Source organism: Mastomys coucha, unplaced genomic scaffold, assembly GCF_008632895.1.
Source record: "Mastomys coucha isolate ucsf_1 unplaced genomic scaffold, UCSF_Mcou_1 pScaffold6, whole genome shotgun sequence".
Classification (NCBI taxonomy): Eukaryota; Metazoa; Chordata; class Mammalia; order Rodentia; family Muridae; genus Mastomys; species Mastomys coucha.
This window is the reverse complement of record NW_022196912.1, coordinates 86,581,621-86,604,658: the sequence shown is the minus strand read 5'-3', so window position 1 is coordinate 86,604,658 and position 23,038 is coordinate 86,581,621. Positions and strand designations below refer to the sequence as shown.

At 41.6% G+C, this 23,038-nt stretch overlaps 1 long non-coding RNA gene across 1 annotated transcript; it reads right to left on the bottom strand.

The window, feature by feature from the left end:
- Window positions 1-1,089: 1,089 nt before the first annotated feature.
- On the bottom strand, window positions 1,090-22,599 carry LOC116080618. The gene is made up of 3 exons (XR_004114499.1): window positions 22,534-22,599; window positions 10,737-10,835; window positions 1,090-1,404 (listed from the first exon to the last, which is right to left on the bottom strand). It is a non-coding gene; the product is annotated as an uncharacterized LOC116080618 (long non-coding RNA).
- Window positions 22,600-23,038: the final 439 nt, after the last annotated feature.

Below are 23,038 nucleotides of genomic sequence, written 5' to 3'. Positions count from 1 at the left end.
GGAAATGATGGATTGTACTTTAGGGGAGATAGGGAAGTCGTGGAGGGTGAAAGCTCAGCCTCCTTAGAGTAAGCTTGTTCTAGAGTCACACATGAGCTTGTGTGCAGCAAATATTGGCACACCTAAATGTTTTGCTTAACTGATGAGATACTCATCCCTCAGTCAAACCTCCAGTGACTAGTTGTGCAAACTTGCACGTGTTACACACCCAGGCTTCACTTCTTTGTCTATAAAACCTACACACTAATAGGTTCTTAATGGAATTCTGAGAAAGGTGAAATGTGTGGAACACACTGAACTGAGACTCAGAAAATGGGAAACACCCAGCATGCCTCAGCCAGCAGCTAAAGGAGCCCAGTAAAATACTGACAGAACAAGTGGAGAATGAGGGGCACCTACTACACCCTCTAGAATCTGCCCTGTGCCCTACAGAGCAAGGGGCAAAAGGTAAGTAACACAGCCAGCTCTAACCCTGGGAACAGGCGAGCCACCTGCTTCATGCTCCTCTGTGAGAGGCTTGGAGGCCAAGGGTCCTAACTGAAGTATCAGAGCTGTTGTTGGAACCTGCCCATAGCCTCCTCCACTCTCCAGAAGAGAGAAAATCTCAGAAGCACTTGGGGGAACTCCCCCTCCCCAGTGGAGTTTTCAAAATGAAAGTTCATGGTCACGTGTTTCATATGTGGCATTCAAAATTCCAAGAAAAGTTTCTAAGAACCAGCTTTTTTTTTTTTTTTGGTTGTTGTTGTTTGTTTGTTAAGAGATATCCAACAGCATGTACTTTATTCTCAACATTCATAGGGAAAAGGCTAGTGTATTCAAATATTCTCCAGATTCTATCCAGGTTGTTTTTGTTTTGAGATTATAACATAATTATCCATTTCCCTTACCTTTCCTTCCTCAAGACTCTCCCATAAGCCTCTCATTGGTCTCTTTCAAATGTATGGCCTATGTTTTCATTGTTTTTGCATACATACATACATACAAACACACACACACACACACACACACACACACACACGCACACACACATTCCTAAATGTAACCTACTCAGTCTGTATAATGTTACTAGTATGTATGTTTTCAGGGTGGACCACTTGGTATTCGATAAGCAGTTGGTGAGCTCTTCCCTCGGGGAGAGATTTCTCTTGCTCCTGACATTTCTTAGTTGCCTGGAGTTCTCTGTGTAGGGCTGAGGTCACCTGGAACTTTCCCAGTACAGCTTGGTGTGTTGGTTGGTGTCCTCCTTGTTCAGCTCATGCTTGGGTAGTCACATTGGTGAGACTTTATATATGCAGCTTCTGATGTTACCAGGATACACAGCCTTGCAGCCAACTCCTTGTCTCTGGCTCTTACCTTTCCGCCCTCTCTTCTGCAGTCTTCCCTGAACTCGGGTACAAGATGAATCTTTTGGGAATGAGATTAATTATGTATTATGATTAGTTGTAGTTTTCTGTAATGATCACTGTCTTACGCAAAAAAAAAGTTTCATTGATGAGGGATGAAGACTATTTTTATCTGTGTGTGTAAGGACAAAGGTTTAGCTTGTTGCTAGGAATTATGCTGGTTTAGTAAAGTGTAAGAGGCCTCCAGACCTTAGCCGGACTGATGCCATAAATGGAAGCACCATTCAGATGGTGGAACCCAGCACGTAGGCAGCAACACCTGTCAAATGAGAACAGAACTAATCCATCACCGTCCATAGCTCTGGATAAGTCTCTCAGTGCACTAACCTTGCTTTTTTAGTTTCTGTAGTTCTGCTTCTGGATAACTGTTCTTGCTAACTAAGGTGTGTCAACCCAGCTGCGGGTGTTAAGCCTAAAAGCTCAGTCTGTGAAAGGCTCAGGACTCCACTCAGATGCTGAACAACCAGTATCCTCACTGACCTGCTAATAAAGACTGTGCTGGCTTGAACACGTGACTGAATAGTCTTCCCTGGTGAATACCCCTGAGAGACCAGATCTTGGGTTCAGACTCCATCTTACAGAACCCGACCTAAGGTTGAACTCGAGTTAACTAACAAGCCGGCACCCAGCACCAGTTTCCAGGTTACTCCCCCAAAAGCTGGCGCCTGGCACTAGTTTCCAGGTTACCAGCCTGCCCCTGGCACTTTACTTCCTAACAACCACCAATCAGGAGGAAAGCAGAAGTTAGGTTTATGGTTTGGTTCCAAGCACCAGGAAATTATGATAAAGGGCAACCAAATTCCATAACAGCCTCCCAGTCAGATGTGTACCAGGCTAGGAACCGCCTCATTTGCTGATCATTTCCTATAAAATATTGTCCGGCCAAGAGCTCGGGGCTACACCCACCGCTCTACTGTGTGACAGTGGGGTGGCCCAAGGTGGAGTTGAAATAAAGAGACCCTAGTGTGTTTGCATCAGAGTCGACTCCTTGGTGGTCTTTTTGGGGTTCGTGAATGAGGCACAACACGCCACAACAGAAGTAGTGAATTTTAGGTGCTTCTCCAATATCCGTGATTTTACCGGCTCTGCTTGTTAGTGCAATTTGACTTCACTGGCATTGTTTATTAGCTAAATTAGGCATGGTTTTACTCTTGTTGAGCAGGTCTTGAGTCCACTTGGACCGCTCTTGGTTACCACCAAGGTGTGCGTGTAGTGTGTACCCTTGGGGTTATCATTGCCACGTTGGTCATTGATGCGTTCCATAGGCATCGTAACTGAACCCTTGGTTGCCTCTCTCCTGTGGAAGTTTGCATGGCACCTTCTGGCACCTTGAAAGCCAGTCCTCAGGGTGGAGGCAGTCAGGAATCATCATATCTCAACACTCATGTGTTTTTAAGCATCCAAAATATATTCCTAACCAATTACATAAATAAATACTTTAGCTACAGTTAACATACCTTTCTGGTAGAAACACATTGAATTGTATCACATGTAAAACATTCAAAATGATCATACCAGAGAACAATATGACCCGAGGCTTTTAATTTTACTGGAATTATAGAATGTCTTTATTTTCCAAATCTATGCTTAATAATATATACTGGGATTGAGAAAGCAAGATTCCTAAATTAAGTGTCTATTATCTTTCTTGGCCTTCCTGGCTACTATAAAGCACCAAGCAACAACTAAAGGCTATGAGGAACCGCTAGGAAAGCATTGAAAACATGCATATTGGGGGATCGCGTTTTAGAAGGTGGCCATCACTGACTTACTGGCAAAGACTATACTGGGGTGGTTTTAAACTTGTCATCAACATGCTTACAGTTAGAGATTAGGTCTTTGGTACTTACTCAACAGGCCAAGACCACTCTCCACTATTCCTGTCATCAAAGACCAGGACCCTACTCTAGTGATGCTATTTCAATATGATCCTACTGACGGGCTTCAGACTGTGCCAGAGGATAGCTGCCAGGGGTTTGGACATCATCAGCCTTTTCAAGTGGCCTAGTCCCCATACTGTAGTCCCAGGCGACACCCAGGGTTGCTTGTTCTACACACATACACTGCCACATTACTATCACTCCCCTTCAGTCAGCTGTTACCATGACTCAAAATCTTTTGGCAACCAAATCTCTCCAAACTGCCTTATTCTTGCTGCAAACTCTTTCAAGTCAACCTGCTTCTATCTCGATTCATTTTGCCGATGGTGACCTTGCTCCACTCCTGTGGTCAGGTAATCTTGTCTCACAACCACGTTTCACCTACAGTTCTCCATTCCCTGAACCTTACCTCCCAGACACCAGCACCTGGCATGCCTGCGGCAATTTCTCAGATCCTCTGCAATTGCTGATTCAATTAGCCATTCATCTATTCTAAGACTACAATCCCCTGGAGAAGGTATGGGACAGCTTTATGGTCTTCACAGTCTTATGCCCCCACCAGACATCTCTCGGTGCTTAAAACCCAAGCAAAGCTTCTTGTATGCAAATGAACAAGTTTCATAAAATTTGAATTGTTGGCAAGTTTTATATATTTTTTTCTCCTCTGTAAATTTATGGTGATATGCTGTTTTAATGTAGGAGGGAATGCAGCCTGTATGGTGGCAGCTGAGCAGGGACCTAAAGGGCTCTGGAGGGCAGTATGGAAATATAGGGAGATGTTTTCCAAGCCAAGGGCAAGGACCTCAGAGCTAATATATTTTCAATTTGTTTCGTCTGTGTATGACAAGTAGGCTGCTGCTGCAGGCAAAACTAACAGGGAAGGATGGATATGCTTAAACATAAGATGCCGCTGCTGTAAAGGGGAGATTCTGAATGCTGTGATATATAGACAACATACATTATATATACATAGTAGAGTTATCTCTGAAGGCAATAGTCAGAGAAATGAACGTGCAGAGGATAGCTGCAGTCTATCTCCAAGCAGCTGAGGAGGGACTGCTGCAAAGCTGCTGCGTGGACTCCGCATTTAATACACTCCCCTTCCAGTCTCACACCAAGCGTGTACTTCAATTACTAAGTCTGATTAAATAAAAGAATGAATATTCATACAACTGTTGTGGCTAGGTACACGCACGGGAATATTTAGTGCTTCACTGTTCAGAATAATGAACTGCTTTTAAAGATGAAATATCTGTGCAAGAAAATATAAAGGGGACGATAGAAAATAACTACACGCTGACTTGGAAATGGGTCTAAATCAAGGATCCAAGACCCTGGAGTGTGAAGTTTGCATTTTTGCATATAATTGAATGATTATGCTGATTTATTATGCGTCCGTGGACAGAGTGTCTCAAGGGAATTGGTGGCATATTACCAAACAACAACAGAAACTAACTTTTGTAATTATGGACTTATAAAACTTTTGGAGCATTCAAATACTAAATGAATAAATAGTAATTTTAAATCACTACATTGATCTATATTTACCATGAAAATACATGCAATGTATTTTTAAACTTTAAGTTATATTTAATTGATTGATTAATTGATATTGATTTTGTGTATAGGGGTATGCATTCCATGATATATGTGTGGAGATCGTAGGAAATTTTGTAGGAGTTGGTCCTCTGCTTTAAATGTGTAGGATTTGATGCTTGAAGTCAAGTCATCAGGGTTGGCAGCAAGCACCTGTAGAGCCATCTTACCAGTCCTATAATATATATTTAAAATTGGTTAAAAAGAGATTTACAATATAGGTATGAGGTGATTCCATTTTTATAAAAAAGTTCTAGATAGTAAATTTTATGAAAGAAGATTTTATTGTATTATCTCCAGTGCTAATAATAGTCCATATATCTGCTTGTTGCATAGAGACCTATTGGGTATTGAAAATGAATAACACCATACAACCTCACACAAAGGCACATAGAGGTCCCTGCCTTGGTGAGTTGACAGGCTGGCGCATGTGTTTGCTCCTGTCGGGTTTTAAAATCAAAATCTCATGTAACAAATGCTACTTTCATTTAATATCTATTGAAAGGATGGTAAGTTTCAAGGATGGACATTTAGAAGATCCCCACCATCAGGAACAATGGCAGATCACCATTAGCAGCCAAGGGCCAGATAGAACAGAGGGTGCACTTGGCACTGGAGACTCAGAAAAGGGGGGCACTTGGAGCTGAGGCCTCAGAAAGAGGGGACACTGGAGCTGAGCACTCAGAGAGAAGGGACAGTGGAGCTGAGGACTCAGAGAGAGGAGTACATTTAGCCCTTTAGTGTTTATACTGGCTGGTTTTGTGTGTCAACTTGACACAGGCTGGAGTTATCACAGAGAAAGGAGCTTCAGGTAAGGAAATGCCTCCATGAGATCCAGCTGTAAGTGATCAAGGGGGAGAGCCCCTTGTGGGTGATACCATCCTGGGGCTGGTAGTCTTGGGTTCTATAAGAAAGCAAGCTGAGCAAGCTAGGGGAAACAAGCCAGTAAGTAACATCCCTCCATGGCCTCTGTATCAGCTCCTGCTTGAGTTCCAGTCCTAACTTCCTTTGGTGATGAACATCAGTGTGGGAGTGTAAGCTGAATAAACCCTTTCCTCCCCCACTTGCTTCTTGGTCATGATGCTCATGCAGGAATAGAAACCCTGACTAAGACAGTCTTCATAGATTAGAATGGCCACTTTCACAGCAACTGATAAGTCTCAGAGACTGATCAAATTAAAGTTGGCAATAATTCAAAGTTTTTAAATCTCAAGAGCCTTCCAGGATGCTGTTGGACCCTAGAGGAACGCTGAGAGATGGTGACTTACCATCATTTGGTAACTGGTATGTTCTGTCAGCCTTCATCTTTAGATGCTGTGTTTGCAAACTTGATGGGGGCCCTGATTCCTCAGATATGGGTGTGATTTGCACATGCTTTAATCATTATACATTCTCTATTGAAAAAAATGATGCCTTTATTAAAATAGCAGACCAAATGTAGACTCAGGGGCCTGTCTGAGCAAGAATAAGGCAGAGCCTGCATTTCCACTGAGGCCAAGACTGAACAGCTGGGCCACACCAAAGTTAATTAGTATTTTTTTTTCCTTCTAGATGGCTAAAAGAATTAAAGATCTAGAGAAACCCATCTTCAACAGACTAGAGGGACATATTTTCTTAAATTTCAAAGTTACATAAGAAGTCTGAGAAAATATTTGCTGGCCTTCTATAACTTCAACAACCCTCAAGCTATAAATGAAGTCCTATGAACCCTAGCTTTCCAGGGAAGATTTTGTTAATATTTCATCCTGTGTCTAAGTATGCACATCTAATTGAATTTACCCTATTACTACATTTGATAACTTTTATTCTGATATTTAAACTTAACTCTTTTTATTCATTTTTACTTGGTACATAAATATATCAGTTTATCCTTTGGGCATGCATTTCTGGTATTGACTTAGTAATTATTTTATCTTCAATTTCATTGCCTTATTTACCTATTTAATAACATTCACTCTTTATCTTTACTACCTAGTTTTAAAAGATTATTTTGTACAGTATCATCTTTTAAATAGGTTCCCTTAGATGCTTTCATCTTATAAAAATATGATCCTAGACTCTGAACAGCGGGGGGGGGGGGAGGTGACTCTTGTCGGCTCTTGGGACCCTTTCCCTCCTATTGGGTGGTCTCGGCCAGCCTTGATATGAAGGTTTGTGCCTCATTGTATCTCATTATGCTGTGTTCAGTGGATATCCCTAGGAGGACTGCTCTTTTCTGAAGTGGATCTGGGGAAAAGGAGACGTGGACAGGTTGGAGAAACTGGAACTGTAGCCAGGATGTATTGAAAACAACAACAAAAAAAATTATTAATTAATTTTTAAAAAGTGATCCCAGCCTCCCAGTTTATTAGTGTAAAACATGATGACATTCTCTCTAAATGTCCAGGGCTACTCAAAAGTCCTAGGGATATTTTATCTTTACCTCACCCAGAAAGTTGGTCCCCAGTCCTCATCTCACTTGTTTCTCTACTCATCCAGGATGTTCCACATCAAAATCTAACAAATTCTCTCAATTAAAAAACAATATTTTTGACTACTGGGTATTTTATTATTCAGAAAAGAAACACCCTTTCTGAGGTGTATTGCCACTATAAGATGGTCGGTGGCTGCAGGGTCGTCCCCAAGTGTAATTTTAGTGAGGAACTAGGTAGTCTCATCAGTATCAAAAATTCCTCAGTAGTTTGCTCCATCCTTCATCCTTCCTGTCAATATAAAAATATCTTCACCTGCCTGCTTACCTACATCTCTATCCTGAAGTTCCTCGCCTTGGATTCGCCTCCCACTAGGCAGACAGGAGACTGAGGGAAAGAAAACCTTTTCAGTGTCCTGTACAGAAAAGCCTCTCGCCAGGATCACATTTCCTACTTAATTCTTTGAACTTTTAAGCCAAATATAAATATTTTTTATTAAGGTGCACAAGAAGTTAAGGAATATTCCACCAGCTTTTGAAAGGTACTGTAACTGGAGGATGTAGCAGGCATTTCTGCCCTTCTGTGGCTCCTCTGGATCCTAAAAAGCCAGGCAACATTTTTGTCCAGCTGCCGGGCTCACCCTTTGCCTCTGCCATCACGTCTGACCCCCAGTGACCACTCAGACGCAAGGCTCTGGTTAGACCGAGCTGCACTGTTATCCCCAGCTGGTTGTTGCCCTTCAGCACACCTTAGTGTGCTTTCATGGGAGGGCACAGCTGAGAAAATGTGACGTCATTGTAAAGATGACCTCCAAGTCCTTGAGATAGGTCTCTTTGAGCCTAGCTCACCGCTGCACCCTGCCATTCCCAACTTTGTATTTGAATGCTGGAGATTCAAAGTCAAGGGCCATGCTTGTACAGCAAGCATCTTACTGACTGAGCCATCTCCCGGTGGGCCCTGAACTGTGTGGTCCATCCATCTTTCCTTCCTTCCTTCCTTCCTTCCTTATTTTCTTTCTTTCTTTCTTTCTCTCTTTTCTTCCTTCCTTGTTTTCTTTCTTTCTTTTCTTCCTTCCTTCCTTATTTTCTTTCTTTCTCTCTTTTCTTCCTTCCTTCCTATTTTCTTTCTTTCTCTCTTTTCTTCCTTCCTTCCTTATTTTCTTTCTGTCTTTCTTCTTTTCCTTCTCTTTTTCTGGTTCAGGTTAGTCATGCCTTTACATCTAGCAAAATTTTTCCAGTGAGAAACTTTTGCATGCCAGTCTTAACTAATTAATTCATAAAAGCACAACATTGTAATTTTACAGAAATGAAACCCGTTTTAAGTGGAAACAATATGTTTATTTCTAGGAGTAGAAGCAAAGTTTCTTTATATATACAATATCTCCTGCCAAATTGGTATTCTGAAAAAAAATTAAGTTTTATTTTCAAAACTAAGTACTGGATTAGAACCAGTATTTTGTATTGAAACTGCCAGAAATTTGCTTTTTTGTGGGAACTAGGGAGTTACTCAGTTTTCACACAGGGTAGCCATGGCGACTCACACTTAGACTCTCAGACCTAAAAGCTGTTTATATTTAAGACAATCACCAGGTGATGAAATTGTTCCCAGCACCCACACCAAGCATCTTAGAGTGGCCTATTCCAGCTCCAGGGCAGCCAGTGACTCTGAGCCTCCAACTGTCTGTACTCATGTGCACTCACACCCCCAACATATACGTAATTTAAAAGATAAAACTAAATCTTTAAATTCTTGTTTCAAACTTTTATTTGAGTTCCTCCTGTGTTTGCCTTACAGGTGCTAGGGCTACAGGCATCTGCCTCCGCCTGATTGACGTGGTACAGGGGATCAAGCTCAGGGCTTTAGGTATGCTCGACAAGTACTCTATCAAATGGTTACATCCTCAGATCAGACTTGGCCATTTTCATGGGATCGTGCATCTTCGAATGATCTTTGCAGCCTCACAGTGATGTCTTATCAGCTATAGTGTAAAGTATTAATGGACTCTGTAAGAGCAGCTGTGTCCGTCAGATTCTGGAAAGGGTAAATTGGGACAGGAAGCTAAACAAGTGACTACTGCAATGGGTTACTCAAATGAGAATTTCCAATCCAGATAGGAAGTGCTCTGTATCATGTGCTTGTCTTGGTAGGTGAAACGGAATGGGAGTCATGGAGCCTCTTCTTGTTAAATCAAAAGGAGCCTTTGTTTCTCTGGAAACTAGCCTGCTTACAACTGGCTCTAACCCTCAGCGAGAGAGTTGTATTGGGGTCCATATGGTGAGATGGAAGATCCTAAGTATGCAAGATACAGAACACTTCTAGAAATTTCCTATGTTACCCATTCTCGGGCCTTCTGCCCTCCATAGATGATTCTGGTTCCTCTCATGGGCAGCTAATGTTTCCATTACTATTGTCCTAGTTTACATTTAGAAAAAACTGTTGTGATATTGACAATAAAAACTATTGACCTATTTGATCAATGTGGCTCTTTTTCAGGATCCTTGGGGATAGACTGAGGAGTTTCCACAAAAGCTACAGTGAAGAGCAATCAAGGAAGACTGTTGGTCTTGGCGCAAACTCATGTTCATGTGCTCCCTCAAAAACACAGAAAACACAAACACACACACACACACACACACATCAAAGTTTTATACCACAGTATATTAAGTTGCATTATTTGAGATAGTTTCTGCATTAGTAACAGAAGCCAAGATGGTGAAAAATATAAAAACTAGTAGAAATCTCATTATTTAAACATATTCACTACTAATAATTTAATGTCAGAAAATAATATCTGTCACATTAATGCTATTAACCTATCTTATTGAACTTACATATTGGTTCAATTTGCTTCTGGCTTCAGATTTATTTACATTAATACAGCATAATACAAATTTAAATAAACAGTAGGTCCTTCAAAAGAGACCTTATCTATTATTCCAACTTGAGAAATGTTGGCCCAGAATTGTGCTAATTTCATCACGAGGAATCACCTCTGCTGTTTAATGAACCAACTCTCAAGTTTCCCCACAAAGTGAATCATGATGCATTTTGTAATTACCTCAGTGAAATCAGTGTATTTTTTGTGTCTATGCCCTTTCCATGGTCTGTTTGCTCAGTGGTGTTTTAAAAGCATTGAGAAAGATGGATGAGATCCATCCATCTGCTCAGATCATTTCATCCAACTAGGACTTGACGAAAGCCACGTTTGCTCTGTTTTAACCACTCGGAAACCTAATGCTGACCACAGAGAATGCAGACATTGGAGGCGGTCAAGGAGCTTTGGTAGGACACACTTTGGGTGGGACTGTGAAGGACAGAGATGACCTTAAAATCCCAGGCTTGAGTATTATTGTAGGCCCAAACTTGGATCCCCGCCACTCTCTGCATGGTGACCATATGAAACTTCACTGTAGATTTTGGTGTCCTTGTAAGTTCTCCATCCTCACCTGCTAGTCTCCTATGGCCGCACAGTTGACCTACGCAGCTGATCTTAATTCCGTCCGGCTTCAGATCCAGGCTACACTTTCCTGTGGCCGATCGGAGCACTGCAAATGGGAAAGTACGTTATACTTTTATCTGTAGTGTCTGTGGAGCTTGTGAGCCAAGAATCCCCCCGTTTTGATTCTCCTTAAATCTAACCTGTTACCTGACAGACTTTTAAAGAAATACACATTCAACAAATGAATAAGAAGCTGTAATGTGTCCTGATTTATAAATCAGGGCACTGGAAGCAGCTCTGCCTGGGTATAGAGCACAAATAACTTACACAGTTCCCAGATCCCACAGCTTGTTTGCATCAGGCTTGGAAGGGAGGCTCTCCTCACACCTTTGCAAGTCCAGAGTTGGAGCAATTGCCTCTTCGCAGGGACTTTGAGACTCCTCTGAGGAGAAAGAGCCTGCTGTTCACAGCGCAGAAGCACAGATCTCTGCTTTACCTCCAGGATGGGAGGGAATTTTCCCTTTAGAAGTCCAATTCGAGCAAGAGATAAGATTTAAAACGTGATTTCTAAGAAGACATTTATGGTTGCAACACTGCTCACTCTCAGGCCCTGCTTCAGGAGAAATAGCCCTGAAATCTCATCCAAGCAAAATATAGCCATTTTGTCTTTGCCTTTGCCTAGAAAATGTATCCATAATAGCCCTCATTTTAATTTTCATTTCATGCAAATTTCCCAGGGGGGAGAATCTGTGCTTATAATGTAGCTGTCACACTTTTGTTACAAATTCAGGTTACCTGCTAGTAAATCAGGCCTTTCTCATTCCTTCTAAAAGCTTTTCATGGGGCTGGAGAGAAGGTTCAATAACAAAGATTTGCTGCTCTTCCAGAGGACCTGAGTTGGAATCTCAACATCCACCTTGGGGGACTCACAACTGGAGCCTACAAATCCAATGCTAGGGACCCAATGCCCTCATTTGACCTCCTTGAGTCACCATACACACTATACTATATACACTATACTGTACACGCATGATATATACTCCCACATACACACACACACACACACACACACACACACAAAAGTTAAAGAGAGAAATAGTTTTAAAAAGAGTATTTATTGTTACTAAATGCTGCACCATAATTAAATAGCAAATATTTGAATATAGAATTATAAATATAACGATCCATAACACTTAGCTACAATCTCATCTGAAAATAAGAAGTGATGTCATCATGTGTCATTGTGGCAAGCTGTGTGTGTATGTGTGTGTGTGTGTGTGATTTAAGGCCACAGCAGGACTCTTGCTTACATATGTGCCTCCTCGACAAGTTTTCAAATCAGTTTCCCTCCCCTTTGAAATTGAATTAATTGCCACAACTATTTGCCTAAACAGAGAGACTGTGGTGGAAACAGCACCAAAGCCAAAGTCATTGAGAGTTTCAAGTGATTCTTGCTCCTGGGGCATCACTGGAGAGCGCAGGGATACTGCTGTAAGCTTGGGGTACAGGTGCTAAGGCAGGGTGTAACACATGTCACACACTTGGCTGACATTAGCTTCAGGACCAGGTGAATGACGGAATAAGCGTTCAGGTGACTCCAGCTCTGGATTTCAAGCCATCACAGCTAAATGCATATGTTATAGAAGTGAGCTATTTCTACCATGCCCTCCCTAAACTGAAGCCTTGTTAGCAAAATAAATATTGTTGTTAGTTTAGGCCATTTAGTCTTAGGGGGGTGTTGGTTATATAACGAAAGAGAACAGGAATGATCAAACACAGTAAGAACTAGTAACTTCTCTTGCCAATAAGCAAGCAGGCAGTGGGCAGGACCCTAGAGATATGCAAGTCAATGTGACAGACAAAGCTGTTTTCTTTGCTAACCTTACAGGGCACACTGATTGTGCCCTGATCCTATGGGGACACTGTTGATCTTCACTGTATGCATGATCATGAGGGACCATGCTTTTCCTAGACATTGTCTTAATGTTCTCCAGCATGAATAACTCAAATCACTTGTTTTTCTTGGCTTAAGATGCAGTGTGTATGTATGAGATAATTGATCATGTTCTTGCATTAAAATTTTGGCCTGAGTCTGCTCTTTTAAGTTTGTTAGGCTATAATAGAGATGTAGAAATACCACACATCAGTGTTTTGTTTTGTTTTTGTTTTTAGTTTTGGCTTTTTGAGACAGGGTTTCTCTGTGTAGTCCTGGCTGTCCTGGAACTCACTCTGTAGACCAGGCTGGCCTCGAACTCAGAAATCCGCATGCCTCTGCCTCCCAAGTGCTGGGATTAAAGGCATGCACCACCACTGCCCAGCTCACATCAGTGTTTTGATGTATATGGATACCGTGAAATAATTACCATAATCAACCAATAGTAAGCATGCTTCTCAATAGTTATATGTCTGCATGTGTGTTTGAGTGTGCGCACGTGTGTGTGTGTGTGTGTGTGTGTATGTGTGTGTATATGTGTATGTGTGTGTGTGTCTTTGTGTGTGTGCATGATATTTAAAGTCCACCCTCTTGGCAAATTTCAAATCCAAATGGTTCCTAGTTTATGATAGTTCAGTGTGAAAGTAATATGTACTCAGTAGACCAAGTGATTTTAATTTAGGTATTTTGGGGGGCTAGTAATACAAGTTTTCATATTTGATTTATATTCAATTAACTGTTCAAGGTCTTTCATGCTATCCTACAACATATTTGTGTTAGATGATTTTGTGCAACTGTAGACAGTTCAACTGTCATGGATATGTCCTTGGCTGTGTAGGCTAAGTTATAAGGGTGCTTATACTAGATGTATTGTAATCATTTTCAACTTACATTGGGTTTCTTGGGTGTAATCTCAGTGTGGGATAGGGAGCTCAGCATTCAGTACAGTCTTGATAGTCATAGCCACAGCACTGGACGTTAAGATCTCTGGAGTTCATCCCTCCTGGCACCCTATGCCTTTGGAGCTACAACTTTCCATTCCTCCACCATCTACCCAACACATGCCAACCGCCATTCCGTGCTCTACTTCTGTAAGATGAGCTTGTTTAGATTCCACATGGGAGTTAGATCATGCAGCCTTCGCAGCAGTAGAAACCGTTGAAATCCTAGCAGAGTCCTACTTTCCCATCACCTTTGAAATACCATGTGGGACCGTGAGAGGTAGCTTGGTCCCCAGTTGAGCTAAGACTTGAAGTCCCAGAAACCTTGAAGGAACGGTAAGTGCTTCGCCTGTTTCCGGGCACCAGGCCCCTGTCACTAGCCACATCCCCCGCCCCATAGATTTGTGGTCATCAGTCACATAAGGGCAATGCCCCAAGCACCCTCCACCTGTAGAGGATGAGACCTGTGGTCACAAAGGTTCAAGACAGATCTCCTTTAATGAGGTACCTAAAGGCCTGGAGGGCTTAGCCAATAAGCTTTCCTTTCTAGATACTCCTCCCTGCAAAAGGTATTTAACCTCAGGCCCACCCTGAGAAGTGGGGAATGGTTTTACTCATCTCCTTTCCACCCTGACAATAAAGGCCTTAAAACCATGGACTGCCTCTTTTCTTCGGGATCCTCTGCAGCGAGCCATGGAGAAGGCCTTTGCCTACAGAGCTGCTGTCTAATATCTCCTAGAAGGCCTCTTTGCGCTCCCAGCCATGACTGCCATCAGTCCAAGCTCAAGACAGCCACCTGTCAAGTCAAGGACTCATCACCCTGGAACCAGCCGGATCTCCCCTTTTTCTCCTGGTTCCAGGCTAGATCCAGCCCGTGGGCCCCTACTCAATTCTCAGCTCTTTTTTGGCTTCCAGTGGCGCCTGGTTGTACAAGAGCCCAAGAGCCAGATTGTCGCGGCCTCGTCGCAGGCTCGAGGACCCCCAAACCAGCTTCCCCACCCCCAGAGCAGTGTCCCAGGGCTGCCCTATGGCCCAACACCCGCCCAGAAATGGTGTGGGGTAAGTGCTTTAAACTTCTCTCGTCCTGCATTACCTAGCCGCTGAGCCCTGTGGCAGAGCAGACTTGGGACCCAATAACCCTACATTACCATTCAGCCTTTTATGATAATGATGATGATAATAATGATTATGATGATGCTGCTGCTGCTGCTGCTGCTGCTGATGATGATGACGATGGACGACGACGACGACGATGACAGCCCTTCCTATTTCGCAGGTTTTCTTTCACCCTATTTACTATTTGCTACATAGAAACTTAAATTGGATATATTTCTACTTACCTACTTTTTCCAAGAAGACATTGCCAAGGCCAATGTCAAGAACTTTTCCCAGAAACTATCTCCTAGTTGTTATATAGCTTTGGGTCTTACATTTATTGTGAATTGTTTTTATATATGGTATGTCAAGGCTCACTTTAATTCTCCCAAGTTTATCCAAATGGGTATCCAGTTTACCAACACCATTCACCAGAGAGACTGTGTTCTGTACTTTATCCTCTTAGCACCCTTTGGAAAACCAGTTCAGCAGAAGCACGTAGATTTACTTCTGAGCCTTGTGCTGGGAATTGCTGATCTACATGCTTGCCATACCCTGCTACCTTGCTGTTTTCATCAGCAAAAGACTGTGAAATATTTTGAAATCAAGAAGCCTCCAGCTTGTTCTTCCTCAAGATCATGTTTGCTATTCAGGGTCTTCATGGTTCCATATGAATTTATTTCTGTGTTTTAAAAACATTTGGGAAAATAGGCTTTTTGCATATTTGGTATAATTCATCTGTGAGCAGATTTGAGTTGCTCATTCGCTATCATGTTTTTATTGCTGAGTTTCTATTTCTTCTTGATTCTGTTTTGACAAACTTAATTTCTATGGGTTTTTAAATTTCTTTTGAACTATTCAATGTGGTATCCTATAATTAATGATGCATCACGTTCCTTATGGTGCTTTTTACCTGAAGCATCCGTTGTAAAGTCTTCTCTCCAGTTTCTGGTTTGGTTTATTTGAACTTTTCTCCCCTTTTCTTAGTTAAACTGGCTAAAGATTTGTTGCTCTTTCTTTTACAAAACAACATCTTTTGGTTTTACTGATCTTTTCTATTCCTTTATGTCCTACCCTTTATTATTTCCTTCCTTCCGCTTACTGGGGGTTAGTTTATTCTTATTTCTGCAGGTCTTTAGGGTATACATTTAGATTACTTCTTGTGGACATAATCTATCCTGGGGAAAGACTCATGTGTATAGGGCAAGGATGTGTATTTTCTCATTGGAATGAAAGCCTTGTCTGGTCCTCTTGGGACTACTTGGTTTATAAGGTTCTGTTCTGTTTTCTTATTTGCTGTCTGAATGTTCTGTTTACTCTAGAGTGTGGATACTGAATAGTTCTGCAATATTTCACTGCTGCCCACTTTTCCCTTCATAACTATCAACTCGATTTATACAGTAGTGGGACTTGTGGGGTCATATATATTTATGATTGTTCTAAATGATTGTTGATTTGCCTTTTAAAGCATTGAATAATAACATTCTCCTTTGTCTCTTGTGATTGTTTTTGACTGAAAGTTTACTTTAGTGAGTGTACAGCTGCCCTTGCTCGCTCTGAGCTTTAATTTACATGGAATATTATTCTCAATTTGTTCACGTCCTCAAATCTAAGATAGGTCTCATATGGAGAGTATACACTTAGGGCAGCCAGTGCGTATGGTCTGATTGTAGGATTACCCCATTGATATTGGCAGGTTAGGACCAGCTCTTGTGTTTTTTGTTATTTTCTAGCTGTTTTATAGTTACATTTTTCCTCCTTTGTCTACCATTTTCTGTTGTTTGATGATTGTGTGTGTGTGTGTGTTTTCCTTCAGTATATATGCTATATGTTTTGTCCCACAGTTTTCATGTATTCCACATCAGATATTTGATTATAGTCATCCATTTTAAGCTGATAATAACTTCAATTACTCTACCATTTACTCCATCTACCAGACAGACCTTATGTAATTGATGTCAGAGTTTATTTTCTTCTGTATGGCTTCTCTTAACTTGTGCAGTTATAGCTTTTTAAACAATCTTCTTTTTTTCAAATTTGCACACGTGTGTTAAAGGTTATACCAGTATAGTAATGAAATATTCTTTCTATTTACTGTTAGTAGTCAGCTGTCTGGTTTTGTGCCATTATCTACCATCTTTTCATGAAATCCTGAAGAACTCCCTTTGACACTTCTTGTGAGTGGTGATTGTGTGCTTCTGCTTTCATTAGCCTGGAGAGATGCTACCTCCTTCATCCCTTTGCCTGGAGAGATGCTATCTACTTTATCCTTAACCTGGAGGGATGCTATCTCCATCATCCTAAAGGAAAGTTTTGCAGTTGATCTGAAGTTGCATCACATGAGGTGTAGATGGGAACAGAATTCTAGGCCATCAGAGATGCTTCTGGGCCCCTGATGGAGCAGGACTGAAGCTGAGCAATAGGGAAGGGTTAAGGTCTGCTGTAGGGTCTATGGTGTCATTTAAGTTGATGGGCTTATTGCTGAAAAGTGGACAGGATTAAATAATTTCACAATCCCCAAGAAAGTAAGTGTGCCTCAGCTAGCACTGGAAAGGCTGAACCCAAATCTTAGGTGGCTTGGGATATGAAGTCAAGTTTAAGGTCATTGAGCTCTTTACAAGGAAAAAAAAAAAGGCGGAATCCTTTTGGTGTCCAGTGATAGATGGAGCTGGTAGGTGAGTGTGGGGAGCCGCAGCTGCCACCCTATATATTTTGAACACCTGGTCTCTGGCCAGAGTAGAGAGCATTGTTATAAACAGGCCTTTATTTGAAAAAGCTGAGTGCCTCCAGTTTGTGATGCAAGCTGGCATGATTTCCCGCAGCCTATTATGTTTTGCCATGTAGCCGATGCTGGTTGGGACCAGGGAAAGTATTTAACCCACAAGGGCTGGGGGCTGTAGGGATAGAAGTAAGATGTAGGAATAGAAGTAGGCTGTAGGGATAGAAGTAAGATGTAGGAATAGAAGTAAGATGTAGGGATAGAAGTAAGATGTAGGGAATAGGAGTAAGTAAGATGTAGGGAATAGGAGTAAGTAAGATGTAGGGAATAGGAGTAAGTAAGATGTAGGGGATAGGAGTAAATAGGAAATAGGAGTAAGTAAGAAGAAAGTAGTAAGATGTAAGTAGTAAGATGGGAGTAGTAAGATGTAAGTAGTAAGATGTAAAGGTGTAAGTAGTAAGATAGAAGAAGTAAGATAGAAATAAGTAAGATGTAAGAAGTAAGATGTAACTAGTAAGATGTAAGAAGAAGATATAGAAGGATAAAGAGAAAGAAGCTAGCTAGAGAAGAAGTAAAAATGAAGGTTCCTGAATAAACTGCTTGGAGAAGAGCTCGTTGTTGGCTCCTCATTTCCGCTGGACGGAGGGGCGGCAACAGGTGAGCAGTGGTCAAGCAGAGCTAGACCACAGAGGAACAGGCTTGCTTTGATCCATGGCTAGGACCATGGTGAGCAAGCCCTCTGTGGGTGCAGGCCTGCATTCTCTCAGAGTGGTTTGTCTGGGCTTTGGTTTGTCCTAGAGTTTTGCAACCATCTGTCTAGTTCCTAAAGCTCACTAAAGAAAACTTTCCTTTGTGGACAACTACCAAACTGTTGTTGCCTATAGGAAACATGGGGTGGTAAAGGACACAGGGCCTCTTATTTTGTCATTTTCCTGGTATCACTCCAAGACTGACACTTAAATTGTGGATTTTTCTTTTTCTTGACCCTTAAAATATGTCCTTTGCAAAATTCCTTACTATTTAAGTCACATATGCTTATTGAAAGGATGTTAACAATACAGTCAAAAATAGAGTTACCTAAATTACAGTATACAGAGATAAGCTTTATTAAACATTTTAGTAAATGGTTTCCAAGAGTTCTCTACATCTATATATGTATACAACCCTTTTAAAGGAAAACAATGGTATAATCATCCTCTGTTGTATTCACTTACTGCTTTACTGAACATTTAGAATCACTTAAGCTCCAGAGCTCCTAAAAGTATGGCTGAAAATGAGATGAAAAAGTTTTGCCTGTATTTATTCATGTGAGTGTGCACACAGGAGCACTTGCACATGTGTGCATGCTGCCCTGTGCAGGGGGAAGTCATCTGTAGGAGTTGGTTCTCTCTTTTCACTCTGTGGGTCCCAAGGGTTGACCACAGGTCATCATGCTTAGTGGCAAGTACATTTAATGACTGAGCCACCTTACCAGCCCAAATACTTTCACATATTATATTTTTGTTTTGGTGAAATGCACTGGAGCAGTGAGTCTCAACCTGTGGGCCATTTGACCCCAAATGACCCTTTCACTGGAGTCACATATCAGATATCCTGCATACCAGATATTTGCATTATGATTCATAACAGTAGAAAAATCACATTTATGAAGAAGCAATGAAATGATCTTATATCTGGGGTCACCACAACATGAGTAACTGTTTTAAAGGGTTGCAGCATTAGGAAGATTGAGAACCACTGCATTAGAGTATTGCTAAGAAGACATTAGACTAAATTTTGCACGTATGTTTGTAAAGACACTTGTGTGCAGGTAAGTCTCCATGTGGATGCATCTGCATGTGGAGGCTAGATGCCAAATTCAGATCTTGTTCCTCAGAACTGGTTCACTTTGCTGTTGTTTTAAATATAAATGCCATTTTAGTTATATGCTTTTTCATGGGCCATTTTTGAGACATTCATACATGAGCACAAGTGTATTTTCGTAATTTTTACCCCTCTCTTTCCAATTCCTTCCATGTCATTCTTCTCTGTCCTTCTATAGAATCATGCACACACACACACACACACACACACACACACACACGCACAGGCACAGGCACATGCACACACACACGCACATGCACACGTACACACAAGAAAAAAGTCCAGTTAGTGTTGTTCTTATGTATGAACATGAGCTTATGGTTTAAGGCTGGCCACTTAGGTTTGGGCAACCTATCAGGAAGTTCATCCCTAAAGAAAACTAACTGTCCCTCCCTTGGCAGACATTAACGGCCTATAACTCATCAGTGGGTGGGACTTGTCAACACCTCTCTCCATTTTGGCATATAGACTGGTGAATCTTTTGTAGGTTTTGTTCAGGCAACCATCTTCCCATTTTATCTTCCATGATGCTCTCTGAACCTTATGTGTTAGAGTTATGTTCTAGATGTTTTTGGGGCTGGGCTTTCCACTGTCTTCTCTTTAACCAGCTGTCATTCTCTATAACAGCATATGTCAGTCAAAAAAAGAAAACTTCTTTGATGAGGGTTTAAAGTTACATTTATGTAAATATTTATTAATTGAACAGAGTTGCAGTAATAGATTCTCCTCTAGAGTCCATGATGTCTTTAGCCATGGGGTATCGACTAGGTTTACATCACAGACATGAGTTACTGCTACTGAGGGGTCTGTTGTCTAACCAGATAGCTGTTGGTTGACCCCAAGATATTAGCTCCACTATTGCACCATGGTGTGACCTCTCCGCAGCCAAAAGCCCAACGACTCAGAACTTGCCTTTGTTACAAGTAGCTGGCCCACTGGGGATGAGGCTTCCTGACTTAAACAAAACCCTTTTGATTCTGCCACTTCTCTGCTTGGAAGTTCCTGCTAACAGCTACGTCCTGCAGAATTGCTTTGCATGCATTCGAGATCAAGCATCCAGGTGCTAATTTGGCCATGGGATGCTGGCAGACTGAGGGCAGGGTTTTGTCTGCCTGCTTGATTTCTCAATTGGATAATACACTTTGGACTGAAAGCAGAAGCCATGGCTTGGTCCCATTTTTTATTTACTCCTCTCACTATCTGATTCCCTTAATTTCCTGCAGGCCCCTTCTCCTCTTCCAGAAGACCCATTCGTATGTAGCTGCAGGTGGCTGCAACACCATGGACCTATCTTGTCCTGAAGAAAGGGTTTGTGTCTTCAATTGAGTACCTTTGCTGTGATAAAACACCATGACTAAATACAGTTTGGTAAGGAAATGGGTTTTTTGCTTATATTTCATGGCAACAGTTCATCACTGAGGAATATCAGGGTAGAACTCAAGCAAAGCAGCATCCTGGAAGCAGGAACTGAATGAAGCAGAGGCTACAGGGAAATGCTACTTACTGGCCTGCTCCTACTGTCTTGACACTGCTGGCTTGTCCCTGCTGGTTTTTTATTTGTTTTCTTATGCACCCCAGGATCATCTGTCTATTGGTGACACTACTCACAGTGGTCTGGGCCATCCCATGCCAATCATCCATCAAGAAGTGTTCTATAGACTTGCACATAGTCCAATTCTATGAAGGCATTTTTCTCAGTTAAGATTCCTTCTACCAAGACCACCCTACCTTAGGTCAAGTTGACATAAAAAGTGGCCAGCACAGAGTGTGATATAAATGTCCCATTTGGAACTGAAGATACCACAGTATCTTATTCGCTGCATGCTGACCAACTGTGGGCCTCTGTGTTAATCATCACATACTGCAAAAGAGGCATCTCTGATGAAGGTTAAAACATGCATTGATTTATGGATATAAGGATAATAGCTTAGGGGACAATTGCATTTAACAGTACTAGGTTCTCTTATAAGGCCTATGACCTAGCCAGTCATGAGCTTTCCAGCAGTTAACAGAAGAGTAAATTTTAAATACAGTAGGAAAGTAATTGGTTACTTCTGTAATATCTGTGCCACTGTTATACCAGTGATTGTATCTTGAAGAGCCAGTCCTTAACGTAGCTCATTGGTTCTTAGCTGGATAAGAGTATTGACAACTTTGCTTCCCTGGGGTATACATAGAATCTTCCTATATTATGAAAGCTATGCAATAGAAATGAAGCTTCCAAGTTGGTACCAACTTGATATCTCTATGCCCTGTAACTCAAATATGTGATGATTTCAGCAACAGAATCTTATCATCAAGTTCTGAAGGGTAGGTAATTAAAAGTAATAGCTTGTAATGTTTGGTGGGTATCTTAGTTAGGGTTTTACTGGTGTGAACAGACACCATGACCAAGGCAGAGCTTATAAGGACAATATTTAATGGGGCTGGCTTACAGATTCAGAGGGTCAGCTCATTATCATCAAAGCAGGAGCATGGCAGTGCCCAGGACAGCATGGTACAAGAGGAACTGAAAGTTCAACATCTTGTTCCGAAAGCAAATAGGAGACTGGCTTCCAGGCATCTAGGTTGAGGGTATTAAAGCCCATGCCCATAGTGACACACTTCCACCAACAAGGCCACATCTCCTACTAGTGCCACTCCTTGGGCCAAACATATACAAACCACCACAGGGAGAGTCTATGAGACTCTACTGACCAACAACTAAAAAGAGATGTGCCATCCCAGACACTAGATTTTTTTATCCAATAACCTAGTTTCTGGGAAAGACTCCCAACTCCCATAAGGTAACTCCATTTAAACCCCTTTTATATGTGTATATAATTTGGGGATCTTCTACAAGAATAGGTTTTTCCATATGGCTTTTTCTAAAGTCCTAGTGTTGGGTATCCTTCCTTTACCACACCTTCCCTACCCCATTTAACTCTTCTTGTTCCACTATTCCCTTTTATATCACGTGCATCCTATCCCCCTTCCCTCCCTCGCCCTTCATAGTTCCTTACTAGTGTCTGTTGTAGTAAATATTTATTCTCAGTTCATAGGTTTCTACCCTGCCTTTGTCATCCAGATAAAAGACACACAGCCTTGATATTTATAAAAAGCCTTTACAGCACTAGACTAGGCAGATGCCTACCCTCTAAGCTATTAGAATTTACTTCCCCATCAATAACCCCAAGTTATAACTTTGCATATCCCATCTGGTCAGCTAACTCCAATTGGCCAGCTCTCATGGCCATGCTTTCATGATTCCTACCCCATGTAGTCTTGTCCTTTCTCCATCTTCTCTCTCCTCCCTCATGGTCTCCTCCTTCAACCCCAAGCCAGGGACCCCAAAGCTCCACCTATCTCTTATTTGCTCAGCTATAGGCTGTAGGCATTGTTATATGACAATCAGGGATAACTTGGGGGCAAGGTTATAGGTCACTTGGGTTTATGTGCAGATTCTCTTGTCCCTTGGAGGCAACCTGGCCGTGGGGCCAGTATTTAGCATTACAATACATAGCAGAAAAACCAAACCTCAACAAGTTTCTTTTTTGTGTATAAGAAAGCTTTTAAAGTAATATGTTTCCCTTTGGTTTTTCCAAACATTAACAGCATTATTTATTCCTCCTGACCTTATTTGTTAAACAAAATCTCTCATTGGCCTGGAGTGAACCCTTGATATCTGGCTTTGTCTGACTCTCCAGCAGTAGGGTCCTAAGTGGGTGCCACCATGCCTCATTTTTTTAAAAAACCTGTGTTCTAGAGATGGAGCTCAG